Source organism: Ceratotherium simum, chromosome 28 (genome assembly GCF_057802395.1).
Source record: "Ceratotherium simum simum isolate JZ-2026a chromosome 28, ASM5780239v1, whole genome shotgun sequence".
Classification (NCBI taxonomy): domain Eukaryota; kingdom Metazoa; phylum Chordata; class Mammalia; order Perissodactyla; family Rhinocerotidae; genus Ceratotherium; species Ceratotherium simum.
Window position 1 is genome coordinate 13,598,815 of NC_141927.1, and position 13,993 is coordinate 13,612,807.

Genomic DNA, 13,993 nt, shown 5'->3' on the forward strand with positions numbered 1-13,993 from the left:
CTGCCCGTGAGAGCACTGCTCTCTCCCAGCAACTCCACCGTCTTCTCCTGTAGCAGGAGAGCGATCTGCCCTTGGCCTTTGCTGATTCTGTGTTCCTTTTGTAATGATATCGGATTTACTTCCTATGGTAAAACCATCTCAAAAATCTTGTAAAAGTAGAGTGTGAATAAAATCCTCGCCACTGTGACAGTGATCAATTCACCTATTTCAAGGATTTTTACTGCGGATATTCCCTTTCTAAGATCTACACGAGCGGCAGAGACGTGAATAACCAAACTCATCCATTTTTCTATGACTCCATGTGATAAACAGGAAGACGAAGTAGTCTTTGCAAATCTTTGCCAACTGAGTTCATTCAATTTTCTGATCACACCTGGTGCTGCCACGATTGGTAAACTTAATCCTTTTATGCGACTTTCTTTCTAGCTTTGGAAGCTTCAGTTACTCAACACTAAATTAATAACCAATTAATTAATTAAGAGTTTCACTTATTCATTTGGCAAATATCGGTTGAGAATTTATGATTTGCCTGGGAGCCTGCTGGGCACGAATACTACAGTGGTTGAACCAAACAGAGAGCCTCTGTCCTCCGAGGTCACCAACCACTGAGTAAATAACTGATAAAAACAAATATGTGATTATTAGTTATGAAACGTTCTCTGAACAAAGTGTAATGAGTGAGCCGAGAGTTGCTCACATGGACAGCTTAGTAAGATTTGGGAGTGGACATCAGAGGAGATTTTTCTGAGGAAGTGGAAGGAAAGCAGAAACACCAAGAAGGGTGGGGTGCTGCCCGGAGATGTGCTGGTGAAGTTCGTGCGCTCTGCTTCGGAGGCCCAGTTTGTGGGTTGGTTTGGGGCGTGGACCTACACCACTGGTCAGCCACGCTATGGTGGCGACCCACATACAAAGCAGAGGAAGATTGGCACAGATGTTAGCTCAGGACTAATCTTCCTCAATCCATAAAAGAGGCAGATTGGCAACAGATGTTAGCTCAGGGCAAAGCTTCCTCATTAAAAAAGCAAAAAAAAAGAAGCATGGGGGTGTGGAGCCAGGCAAAGGGGACGGGAAAAGAGTGCAGTAGTAGAGGGGATGGTGTGCGTGAAGGCGCTCGTTTAGGAAGTAGCACAGCACAGCCAAAGAACAAGAGAAGGCCAGTGTGGCTGGAGGGCAGGGGCCCAGCAGGAGGGACACGAGCTGAGAACAGCAAGGGAGACAGGCACCTTTCAAACAGGTTCTGGATTTTACCCTGAAAAGATTTGAACTAGAAAGAGACATAATCGGATATACGTTTAAAGATCACCGTAAGTGTTGTACAAAAAACAGGTAGGACCAGGGCAAGACGGAAGCAGATCAAGTCTATTGCCCAGAGTCCAGGGGAGAGATGCTGGTGCCTGGACTGAACAAATGGCAGAATTTGCAGGACTTCATAACAAAATAAATTTGGGGCGAGAGAAAGAGAAGGTGTCAATATGACTCCCTAAAGGAGGAACATGGAGATATCTGATTTGACTGGGTAGTTAAGAAGGACCAAGCACAAGGAATTTTCTAAAGAGAGTGGAAATGCCTAATCTTCTAATGCAAAGAAAGATTTACAAATTGGGGTGTCTTCACCCCAGGGGTGCTTAATACACTGGGACACAAGAGAAAATACTAGAACCATTATTCCTAGTATTTTATTAAAATATAAGAAAACAAGATCTTTTAATACTTGATATTGAGATTGATAGTAATATGCTATAAATACTAACTTACAGAAACGTGTACTCACAAATTTTTTACTGATGGCGGGAGACCACTTTCAGCTCCTCGAGGCTGATCTCAGATCCTTACTGAGCTCCCAAATAGGCTCTCTCATGCTTCCAATCTCTTGCTTCAGGAAGATCCCAGTTCCTTTTAAAGGCTCACCTGGTTAGGTCTGGCCCACCCAGGACAGTCTCCATTTTGAGTAATTCAAAATCAACTAAATTAGTATTCTTAATCACATCTGCAAAATTGCTTCACCTTTGCTAGATAGTGTAATCTAATCATCATATTCACACTTTCACCCTGTCCAGGGGATGGGATTATACAGGGTATGTACGCCAGGGGGCAGGTATCTTGGCAACCATTTCAGAATTCTGCCTACCACAGGTGCATTATCAAAAAAGTGAAGCCTTGTCTGCTTTCATGTATAAACTTTGTAACTATTTCTAAGAGTTTACTATCGAATCTCTATGATCAGGTAGGAGTTGGGGAGAAAAGCAAATTGTAAAACAAAGCACAAAAACGCACAGTTTTACAGAATAAATGAAACTTCTCACTATGACACAAATCCAGGTTGCCACCACTTGCTGAAGGTGAGAGCTGGGTATATTTTACATAAATATAGACTGTTGCATTCCATTGGAGGTTCCAAATGATCTTTGAACATATTAAGTCAAATATTTTTCGATAGTCCAATTTGGGTGTACAGAAATATGAGAAAATAAGATGAGATCTATATCATATGAAAAGTCAGAATCTTTCTTAAAATTGTATGTGACATGATTTTTAACTTATCTTCTCCATAGGATCTAGGATTGGGCCCCAGGATAAATCATGCAAGACCTCTAGTTTAACGGATATTTATCTGGGGTAATATAATATCCTTGAGTCACCTCATTTGTGGACTTTACCTCCCTGATTCCCTGACTGGTGCCTTAGTGAGGCCGCCTTCATTTAAAGGAAGCAATTCAGGCTATGACCGCATTGTGCCCCAACGGGCATTCTTCTTCGATGTAAATCTTAACTCAAACAACTTCAGGAAAATAAATCTTCAGGAACATTCCTACAACTGATTAAATGAAGTGTCATCTTGGGTTTGTTCTCTTTCCCTGACTTAAGAGGTAACTAGAGTGCTAAATAACATTAGATGAGGGTTCTCTCCATCACAAAAAGTGCCTTCAGATTCCTCTCTGAAACTTCATTATCCTTCAAGAACTAGCCTACTTCCTCTGCCCTGGGGGGAACCTCAAAGTGAACTCCTTCCATTTACACTATATGGTTATTAGTCTTGTGTGGTCATTGAGGATGAAGACTGGGCAGTTATCTCTCTATGAATTCCCCTCAGCAAAAAACTTGTGACAGTGGGCTCACAGCAAATTTTGTAGATTCATTGATTAATATTAAAAAATTCAGAGGTAAATTATTCAAGGGAAACCGCCAAAGGTAAGAAGGCTTCCATAGACTGTGGTAATAATCTCTATTTTCACAGCTATTTTCGATTCTTAGGTGAAAATGAGTTACAGTGGACTTGAGGATTTATATGACTGGGTAGTAGTGCACCTGACTTTGAATTTTCTCCTCTTCCACAGTCAGGTGCAAACATCAGGTCCCTGGAGGAGTCACACTCCTGAAAGTGGAGATGCTTCCAGCAACATTAGTGTCTCTGGTGTTTTTCCGGGGGATAAACTGAAGGAGCCTAAACCCTAAATAATAGTTATGAAATTATCATGGTCCAGAGCTAATCCAAAATATGTCTCTTCATCTGATTTGGTCCAGGGCCTGAAGTTACAACTATTTGGAGATATTTAGGAAAAAAGGGGATTCTATAGACTCAGAACTGATGTCTGAAGGCACTACTTAGATTTCTGTTTTCTCAAGAGATTCCAAAGATGCTCTGGAATAGGTTTTGGAAATTTATACCCAAGGTGCTTTAACACATGGAACATAAATTTGGTTCAGTAACTGCTGTTCCCACCTAGAACCAGGTTCAGCAAACCATGCAGTTGTTCACTCTGGGACACTAAATTGATTTATGTCAACCTCTACAGGGCACCAAACCAATGTTCTTTATCAATTCCTTTATGCAATGTGCTAGTTTATATTTAAGGTCATGCTACCTTTTTATCCAGAGAAAGTGAATAATAACTTTTTCTTACTTTCTTCCATATTTATGGTTTGCTCTTCAGGGAAAAATGTGACTTCCTTCTTCCGTTCAGCCACATTGATAGCCTCAGTCTAACACGTTGATAGTTGGTAGCATTTGGCAGTGATCACATTCCGTTAACGGATATTCTATCTTGTCACAATTTAGAATGCCTGATGTTTGGAGGAGCTATAAACCTTATTTACATATTTGCCTTTGCCAACTGTAAATTTCCCTTTTATCGCTGTTGGCCTTATGGGGCTGTAAACATTTGCCATTTGCTGTTTGAAAGTTCACCCTGGATAAGAAATATTGAAGTAACAAATGTGGCCTTCTTTCTTCAATCCTTGGAAAAAAATGTGGTCTGTCCAAAAGATCCATTTTCAATGCATATATCAGGTTGATTCTTTTTTTTAACTCATTTTTTTGCAAGAGTCTTTGTTTCTTTTTTATAGCATTTATAATTGAGGGGAAAGGTGTGGAATACTTTTTTTCACACAGCTTACCTTGCAAATGCAAACCATATGTTATCTGTTTTCCTATGTATTTTGTGTTGCTAGTACCATTTCACCCCAAGTGATTGATCTTGTGAGGAAGCTAAAGATACATATATTTTAAGCCTCATAGGAAATAAGATATCCCTCTATTGCTCTTTCAGATTAATGTGCTAAAAGCCTCTGCTCATTTCTAATGGATGATCCATAATTTACACCAAAATTTCAATCACTTTAAATTAATATAGCCATTTCCTTAATGAATCTTGTTACTAGAATCTTCTCTGATTTTCACAAAACAATCCGGTCATGGCTGTTGACAATTTTTTGTTTAGCATAAAATCTGAGTATCCAGAGTATTTTCCATTTTTGAAATTAATTAATAAATTACTTATATTACTTTAAAATAAATGTCTTCATGCATCCTTTTGTGAAAAATATTCACAAAATAAATAATATTCTATTACTCAACACTCTTTTTCATCTTCTGTTGGATTTCATAGGAAAGAAAAGAGACAAATATATGTATCCTAGTAGCAGACATATAAATATTGTGAGACTCATCTCTGGAAATAAGGTCATTTATTTCTTGTTCGTGTCCATGAGAGGCACAAGAGTAAGTCACATTAATTCTGATGGGATTTAACAGTTAACATTTTCTCTGCTTCAGCAGAAGGGATGTATGTGGGCATAGTCTGTGACCTAAATTTTTTATTGTAGTTGGTACATAATTAATATTGCACCTTATTACTAGTTCAGCTAATTATGGATATAAATATCTGGCATCTGTTTACTCCATAGTGAAAATAAACACTGATTTACTGATCATATCTAAACATAGGGTTGAAAAACTAATCAATCTTCATGGGGGACTTCAGGACTCAATTTACATCAAATGATCAAGTTGAATGTAAGAGGATATCCCAATATGTGCCGGTATTGAGGTAGGAGAAAATGATTCAACGCTATGCAGCTGAGGTGGCCTCAGGTGACCAAGGGTCATCTCTAAATGAGAAGTGTGGGCACCGAGCCTCACTGTCCTGCGTCCCCACACAGCCTGTCAGGGGCGTTCCTTCCATAGCACAGTGGTTTTCAAACTGCGATCAGGGAGCCATGGAGCTCCTACCTTGGAAGATTCTGGGGGCTGTGGGGGTAGAGTGGGTAGGAGCAGATGAGACCAAGGCCGTCAAAGCTGGAACAGCAATTCTCCTTTTACCTGTTTTATATATTAGTCTTGGCTGGATTTCCTCTGAAGAAAGGACTCAAGAGCTTTAAAAAAAACTGTAATAACATAGGCATGTGGATGGAGTCAAGGCATCCTCAGAGAGGTAAATCATAAAAGAAGGGTCACAGTCAGGAAAGAAGAGACTTGGCCATTCTTGTGGGAATTGGGGTTAAGTCACATTATGTGCTCTCTCTTCCCTGATAACATATAGATACATATATTCAGTATAGACACATATATGTGTACTAATATATATGTATGTGTGATTACATATATATTTTCTATATATATGTGTGTATATGTGAATATACATACAAATGTGTAGAGAGTATATACATATATATAAATCACACATACATATACCTATAATCACACACACATGTATATATACATATATATTCACATAGATACAGAGAGTGAGAAAAATACAGCGACACATTGCTGAACACCTATTATGTTACACGGGCTCCACAAACACTGGGCGAATATAAAAGAACCAGACAGACGAGGCCCCTGCCCTCACAAGAAGACAAACAACAAGCAAGTAAGCAGTAAACAAAAGAATTGACTAATTCCAGGTTTTGAGTGCTGCTATAAATGAACAGAGCAGTTTGTAGAGGCCTGCATAGACAGAGCAACTGGTTAGATCCTCGAAAATATAAAGGAGCACATCCACTTGAAGAACCAGGGAAGATCAGAGATTGGGAGTTCTCAGTTCTAGTCTTGGTTCTGCCATTAATAGTCCTCTGTGGTCTGGGCAACAAAAATATGTTGGGTGAGAGGATTTCCTCTGTGGAGGTGGTAGGGACGTACCTCGGTGTGGTCCATACTGTTTTGTGTATGTGTGTGTGTGAGGAAGATCAGCCCTGAGCTAACATCCGTGCTAATCCTCCTCTTTTTGCTGAGGAATACCGGCTCTGAGCTAACATCTATTGCCAATCCCCCTCCTTTTTTTTTCCCCAAAGCCCCAGTAGATAGTTGTATGTCATAGTTGCACATCCTTCTAGTTGCTGTGGTGCGTAGTTTTAAACTCGTCCTAACTAGGTCTAACTAGATGTGGACATAGAAGTCTTCCTTTAAACAGCTGAGAAAAAAAAATGAGCGTAAGACTTTGTGAAGGCTAGGAGAGAGCCTGCAAAGACACACAAATGGCGAAGCTTCCTGATATCCTTAGCATTTTGGCCTAAGTCAGTGGTTCAGATTTCAATCTGAAAAAATAATGTTAGAGATCATTCAGGCAGACAGGAGTCACAAACTAAATGTCTCCACGTACTGGGACAAGTAAAATATGAGGAAGCTATCCAGAGCATGGGGCGGAGTCACCCTAAGGAACACCTGCCCATTCTAAGGGTGCAGCTGGTCCTTGTCATATGGGAATGCAAGCACAGTGTTGCCAGATGTTAGGATTATAAAGAAGCTGAAATCCAAATGTTCAGGTAAAAGTGCTTCATTTTTTAATGTTGCCAAGTAATAAAAAGATTAACATTGTGGGAAATATCTTTGGACTAGATTCGGATGAAGGAACTCGAGTTCATACTAATTTGTTCCACAACTCCCTTTCCTCTTTTCCAACAAGTGAGTCAAGTATAAAGAGATTAAGTGGTTTCCTTAGATACAGACATACAGTGAGTGGAAGAGTTAAGAAGTCTAGAGTCTTCATCTGTGATCTCATCTAGGGCTTTTTTCCCACCACTTTCCGCCATTCCTGAGGGATAAGTCTACACCTCGCATTCAGGGAATAAATATCAAATCCTCAGTTCATTAACTTTGACTTTAAAACAAAACTGACAACCCCAACTGAACTGAGCTCCACGGACATCAAGATGTATAGGAAGAAGCAGTTGTGAAGGAGGGATTTACAGGACTCAGGATCTCATTGGATCTTGGGGACAAGGATTAGAAGGAATCAGAGTAGTTCTGAGCTTGTTTATTTATGTATTTATTTATTTGCTGAGGAAGATTGGCCCTGTGCTAACATCTGTGCCCATCTTCCTCCATTTTGTATGTGGGACCCTGCCAGAGCATGGTTTGATGAGCAGTGTAGGTCCACGCCCGGGATCCGCACCTGTGAACCCTGGGCTGCTGAAGCAGAGCGTGCGAACTAAACCACTATGCCACTGGGCTGGTCCCTGTGCTTGTTTATTTGAACTTCAGTATGGGAAATGTCATACATCTGCTAAGCAGAGAGAATGGCATAGCAAACCTGTGCATATACATCACAACTTTAAAAATCATTAATGTTTTACCAATTTTGTTTTTATTTATTCCTCTACTTTTTTGGGAATTTCACCTCTAAATATTGGTTTGGAGGTTTTGAAGTTAGTAAGCCCAGTTTCAGAAAAAGGGAAGCCAGAAGGAGAAACCTTTTTGTGTGTAATGATGGGGGAGCTGAGGGGCAGAGGAAGCACTGAGGGGAAATATATTATGACAGTTCTTTTGGGACATGAGTTTGAGGTAGGAGATGTCTGGATTGGAGCAGAGTAGAGAATTCAGAAATGAAGATCAAGTTTTGGAATCTACCTCATAGAGACGGGAGTTGAAGCTATAGATATGGGTAAAATTATCAGAAGAAAATGTGCAGCAAAGAGAAGAGAAGAGAGAGGAAGGAGTGCAGGGCAGAGGAGGCCAGGGGAGGGGAGGAGGAGGAGGAAGATCCAGTGACAGTCAGCGAGATTGGTGAAGAGGTGTGAACATTTCTGACATAACCAGAAGAGAATTTCCACTGGCCCCTCTCATGACATCTACCACTTGTCTGCACCTGGGCTGGACTTGCCTGTCACCAAGGGAACACTGTGGCAGTTCTACAGCAAGGCCACCCCTGCACCACCGCTCTAGATCTCATCCTGTCTCTTGGCCGCCTCAAGCGGGGGCAGTGATCCACCAATTCTCCCTTCTCTCCTGCCTCATGAATTTGCCCTTCTTTATGTTACTATCAGCACGACAGGCTGCTATTTCTTCCACCAGCTACCACCCCTATTCTCTCCTTTCTCTTAAAGCAAAACTCTTTAGAAAGAATTGTCAATAGTTGCTTTCTCAAATTCTCCACCTATTCCCTCTTGAACTCACTAAAATCAAGCTTTCGCCTCCATCATTCCAGTCGCTAATGTTTCTGTCAGACAGGAAGGACATAAATCCAATTTTTGATTCTCGGTCCTCAGTCCTTACTTGACCTACCAGCGTTATTTGAAACGTTGATCATTCCCTTCTCTTTAAAATGCTTCCTGGGCCGGCCCCGTGGCTTAGCGGTTAAGTGCGCGCGCTCCGCTATTGGCGGCCCAGGTTCGGATCCCGGGCGCGCACCGACGCACCGCTTCTCCGGCCATGCTGAGGTCGTGTCCCACATACAGCAACTAGAAGGATGTGCAACTATGACATACAACTATCTACTGGGGCTTTGGGGAAAAAAAGGAGGAGGATTGGCAACAGATGTTAGCTCAGAGCCGATCTTCCTCAGCAAAAAGAGGAGGATTATCATGGATGTTAGCTCATGGCTGATCCTCCTCACAAAAAAAAAAAAAAAAATGATTCCTTCACTCGACTTCCAGGATGTCACGATCTCTTGGTTTTCTTCCCATCTTATTGGCTGTTCCTTGTCAGTCTCCTTTGCTTGCTCCAGCTGTGGTTGGATTGGCATGAGGGGTTTGGACCACAAGCAGTCATTTTTGGTAGCAAAGTTAGAAGTAAAGTGGAAGACAGCCTGTGGGGCACACTTACACTTGTTGGCTTTATCCTATTCCCTTTATGTAGTAGTTAAGTATTATTACTACATAACCTTGTAAAAATTGGTTTAATCAAATCTAAGACGTGAGCATCATTTTAGTTAGGCTGATTGTTGGTAATAAAATCTACTCATCCCACAGTTTAGCATAATGCCGAGACTGAGAGACACACAATGGATGTTGGTTTAATAAGTAATACAATCATGAATAAATGGGCATCAGGTTAGGTTTCCTTCAGCATAAGCCCTGGGAATCATTCATTCTTCAGCAATTACGTATAAATAAGGCTGTTAATGTTTTGAAGCTGCAGTTATATAGAAGAATACTTAATGTCTCCTGGCGTTTGGGGATCACCAAGTATTTCTTTTAGGATTATAAAAATCACTAATGCCGTCATTTCCGTGTTCCTGCTGTCACCATTATAGCATATTCCATTTGCAGAACAAATCCAAGTCGGAGGTTGATATCCTGAAGTTCAAAGATCATTTGTCTATCTGCATCTTTTCACCGTTTTAGAACCTTAAAAATTCCACATGAGAATAAGGATATTTGCTCTTTTTTGCTATTATACTGCATTTTCCCTTTGGTAAAAAGGCAAACTTTCTTGGAAAACATAATAAATCAATTGTAATTATCATCATAGTTTGAGATGGTGTATTTTTTCATATTGCTTTATTGAAAATCACCATGTATAGAAAAGATGCAAAGATGTATATTCTAGAGTGCCTTGAAATCAGCAGAGACGCACCTGCACGTTTTGGTCTCATATACGAAAAGAGGGCAATTAGCTTCTGAATTAACACATCCGTGTATTAATCACTGACATTTTGTGGTAGCCCAAAGGTCATATTGAAAGACTCTGTTCATGCATAAAACTGCAGAACTTACTCTAATCACACTGCGTCTAATGGGTTCACAGATGATCTAATTGGCCAAATTGGTAAATAAAAGCGTGGTTTAGAGTTGATTTTGTTTTATATTTTTCCTCAAGTATATTCCTATCATCACTTGGCCTTGTAGCGGTCCATGAATCTGACATAGTAGAAAGTCCTTTTGGACTCTCTACTTAGAGCGATAAGCAATGGAAAATGATGTACTGAAAACCAAAGTAGGCCCAGCAAAAGGGTAACCAAGCATAACGATCCAAATGAAATGATAATCATCGTCATGGCATCTTGCATTTAGACATATGTTGTTTATTTCTGAGAATTTCTTTTATAAGGATAAATCAGGCTCTTTGAATCCTAGTTAGTTATACAAATGGTCAATCTGATGGTCACCATCCTATTGCAGTGCACCAGATTTGGCTCCACCCCCCACAGCATTGTGTCTTTCCGTGACAGTGTCCTGTTAATATTTTCTCCCAGGCTCTGAATGCTACCCTTCCTTGACTACATGCTACCGAGTCCTGATTTTGGTTCTACCTCTCAGTCCATGAGAGCCACCACGACAGACAAAACTCCTGCCACTGAGGCTTAAGGCCACATAGCCACTGAGTGTGTCATCATGGGTTGTGTGAGTACAGTGTCATGTGTGGTTTACAATGTTGTGTCTCTTTGACATCTATTTTGTGTTGCAGTGGATGCATTTTTATCCATAATAACTGGCAAAAGGTATCCAAGTGTGTCACTCAGGACCTGCTAGCACACAGATGGTGCACAGCAAAAGGAGCAGCTGAAGAGAGTTTAATGAAGAGGTGGGAAGGATTAAGAGAAGCCAATAAGGTGTTGGTGCTTATTGTGAGGTCCCTGGACCAAGAGCATCAACATCATCTGGGAACTTGTTAGAAATGCAAATTCTCAGTCCCTACTCCAGACCTGCTGAGTTGGAAACTCAGGCTGGAACCCAGGAATCTGTGTATTAACAAGCTCTCAGGTAATTCTGATGCATGCCCAAGTCAGAGAACCACTGCAACAAAGGATGATGAAGCATCCTGGGGCTAGAGATAATTAGGAGGTGCAAGAGGAAAAAATGGCACAAGAAATCCAGCAAGAATGGAATTAGGGAAAGGACTACCAGACCAGAACTATGGCTTTTGGTGGAAGACTGCCCACCCGTAGCCTGGCAGAGAGGAAGCCAAGTCTCTGTCTTCTGCTTTTCTCCAGTTACCCGCTGGTGCTCCCGTATGGCCAAACCCAATCAGAAACCAGAGGGCCACAGAGCCTTGGTGATGCAGGGTGTGCAGATCAACATGGAGAATGATCTTGAGGTGCAAACAGAAACACCTGATACAGCAAGGGGTAATGCTGGACTTGGGAAAATCAAGACAAAGTTTTATATTGGGTGTTAAAACAGAAGTTATATATTATTTGAGGTGGCTTCAGAAAAGTGGCAGAGGAGATATAAGGAAAAGGTGAGCAAGCAATTAAGTGGAAGCCTGTGGAAAAACATCGTAGCAATCACCACAGCAGAGGAGGAATGACTAGCAATTCTGTGGGTTGAAGTTGGAAAAAGCTCTGATGAGAGGCATGTCAAGAATTCCACAGAAACTGTGATATGAAGCCTTTGTACAGTGCCAACCTATTTTCCTTTGCAAGGATAGACTGCTTCACACACACACACAAAAAGACTTGTGTGACAATAAAAACTTGAAAAACTAAGTACAGGAGTGACTATTTTCATTACTAAGGGATTCTTTATCTTATCAAATATTGACCAATGCTTCCTTTACCTAACGTTTCTTGAATATGTGTAAAATATTCTGGTTTTTTTTATATTGGTGCTATTAACTACAAAAAGAAAAAGATTTGAATTTGTGAATGCTAGAGAAAAGACTGTTGGGAAATTGTGAATATGCTGAAGTAAAGGAATTCTTATTGAGAAAACAGCCATATCATTTAGCACGGTTTTGGTGATGACCAATAAGTTTCTGTATCACTGATAGAGCACTTCTCTTGAAATACTCCCATCTTAGAAGATTTATGTATATTTTCTCTATTTCTTTTTCTTTCCTCTCTCTCATTAACCCATTCTGCTTTATCTTTGGTCACCACCACTTTGTTGAAACTGCTCTCACCAAAAGCTCAGTAATCCTCTTGTTGCCAAATCTCATGGACACATCCAGGCCTCATCTCTTTTAACATTTTAGTGTCAGGAATTTGACACGGTCACTTTCTTCTTCTAGAAACAGACCTTTCCTTTGACTACTTTGACACTACCCACTCCTGATTCTTATCTCTCTTTTTTCTTATTCTTTTCTGACTTCTCCTTCTTCCTCAATATTCTTCAAGCTTTGTCTGAAGACCTTATTTTTTCCTCATTCCACAACCTCTCCCTACGTAATATTATCCACACTCAGGGCTTCAATTAGTTTCTAAGTATTGAATGCTCCCACTTCTATATCTCCAGCTGGTCTTCTCTGGGGCCAAGACTTGGGTCCCATCAGCATATAAGGAGATGGGAGCAGAGGAAGAGGCTCCCACAAAGACACTGTGAAGAAAGAATCTGAAAGTTAGGAGAGGAAACAAAAAAAGCCATGTCAAAGAGAATGTGGGAAAATGGTCAATGGTATCAAACACCATGAAAAGCATTCATTAGATTTCATCTCTAGAAGGTGCAGCGGTTGGCGGAACAGGACTCAGCTGTCAGAGGTGAATAGAATGCATGTGACAAGGAAGTGCAGACCACTCTTTTAAGGGTCTGGTCTGTAATGGGAAGCAAAAGGTGTAGCAATATCTAGAGAGTGACATGGGATCAAAGGATAGTATTTTAATTACACAAGAAACTGAACCATGTTTATCAGCTGTGTGGGGTAGAACTAATCAATAAGAAATTATGGAAAATTAAGATAGAGAGGAATTATCAAGAAAGTTAGGTCTCTGGTGCAACAAGGACAAGGAAAGTTCCATCAGAAGTTCAAGTTCACTCTCTATAGACCAAGTACTTGTTGTAATAACAAGTATAGTTGGCATTCCACTGTGTGATTCTATCATATTTTGTTTACTTGGGTCATCTATTATTGGACATTGGATTGTTTTTGGTTAGTCATTATCATTGACATCATCTTCATCATCACTAATATTTATTGACTGGTTACTGTATGCCAGGATCATGCTAATGCTGTGTCTGCATTGTCTCTAATTTTTTACAGCAAACATGTAATATAGATACTTCTATTATTATTCCATTCTAAAACAGAAAAAATTGGGGCCTAGTGAGGTTAGAAAATTTGCCCAAATTTACGCAGCTAGTAAATGGAGGCATAAGGATCAGAATTCAGTTATGTTGACCCTTAAACCTGAGGTTTTAACCACAATGATATACCAACTCAAATTTATGCTATCATGAATAATGGTGCTTTGAATACCCTTGTGAAAAGCCCTTTTGAGATGATGCACTTGGAGAATTGTGAGCCCATGGCTGAGCAGATTTTCTTTATTACAATTCTCCTCCATTCTCAGTTATAACAAGATCAGTTCAGGCTACCTTAGCTCCCCAAGAAGACCCAAGTTAGAGCAAAGTTCCAAGCTCCCTGCAGTACCAGGCATGGCTGAGCCTTCTCATTTTCCACAAAGTGTCCAATGTGGATGGTATGTGGTCCTGGGATAGACCTGCAGTATAGCGTCCAATGATGAGGATGAAGAGACCAATTGGTTGTGGTAGTTGATGGGTCTGGGTAGAAAACCCTAATTGGTCTAACAACCAGGAACCATCAAAATAGAGCAGA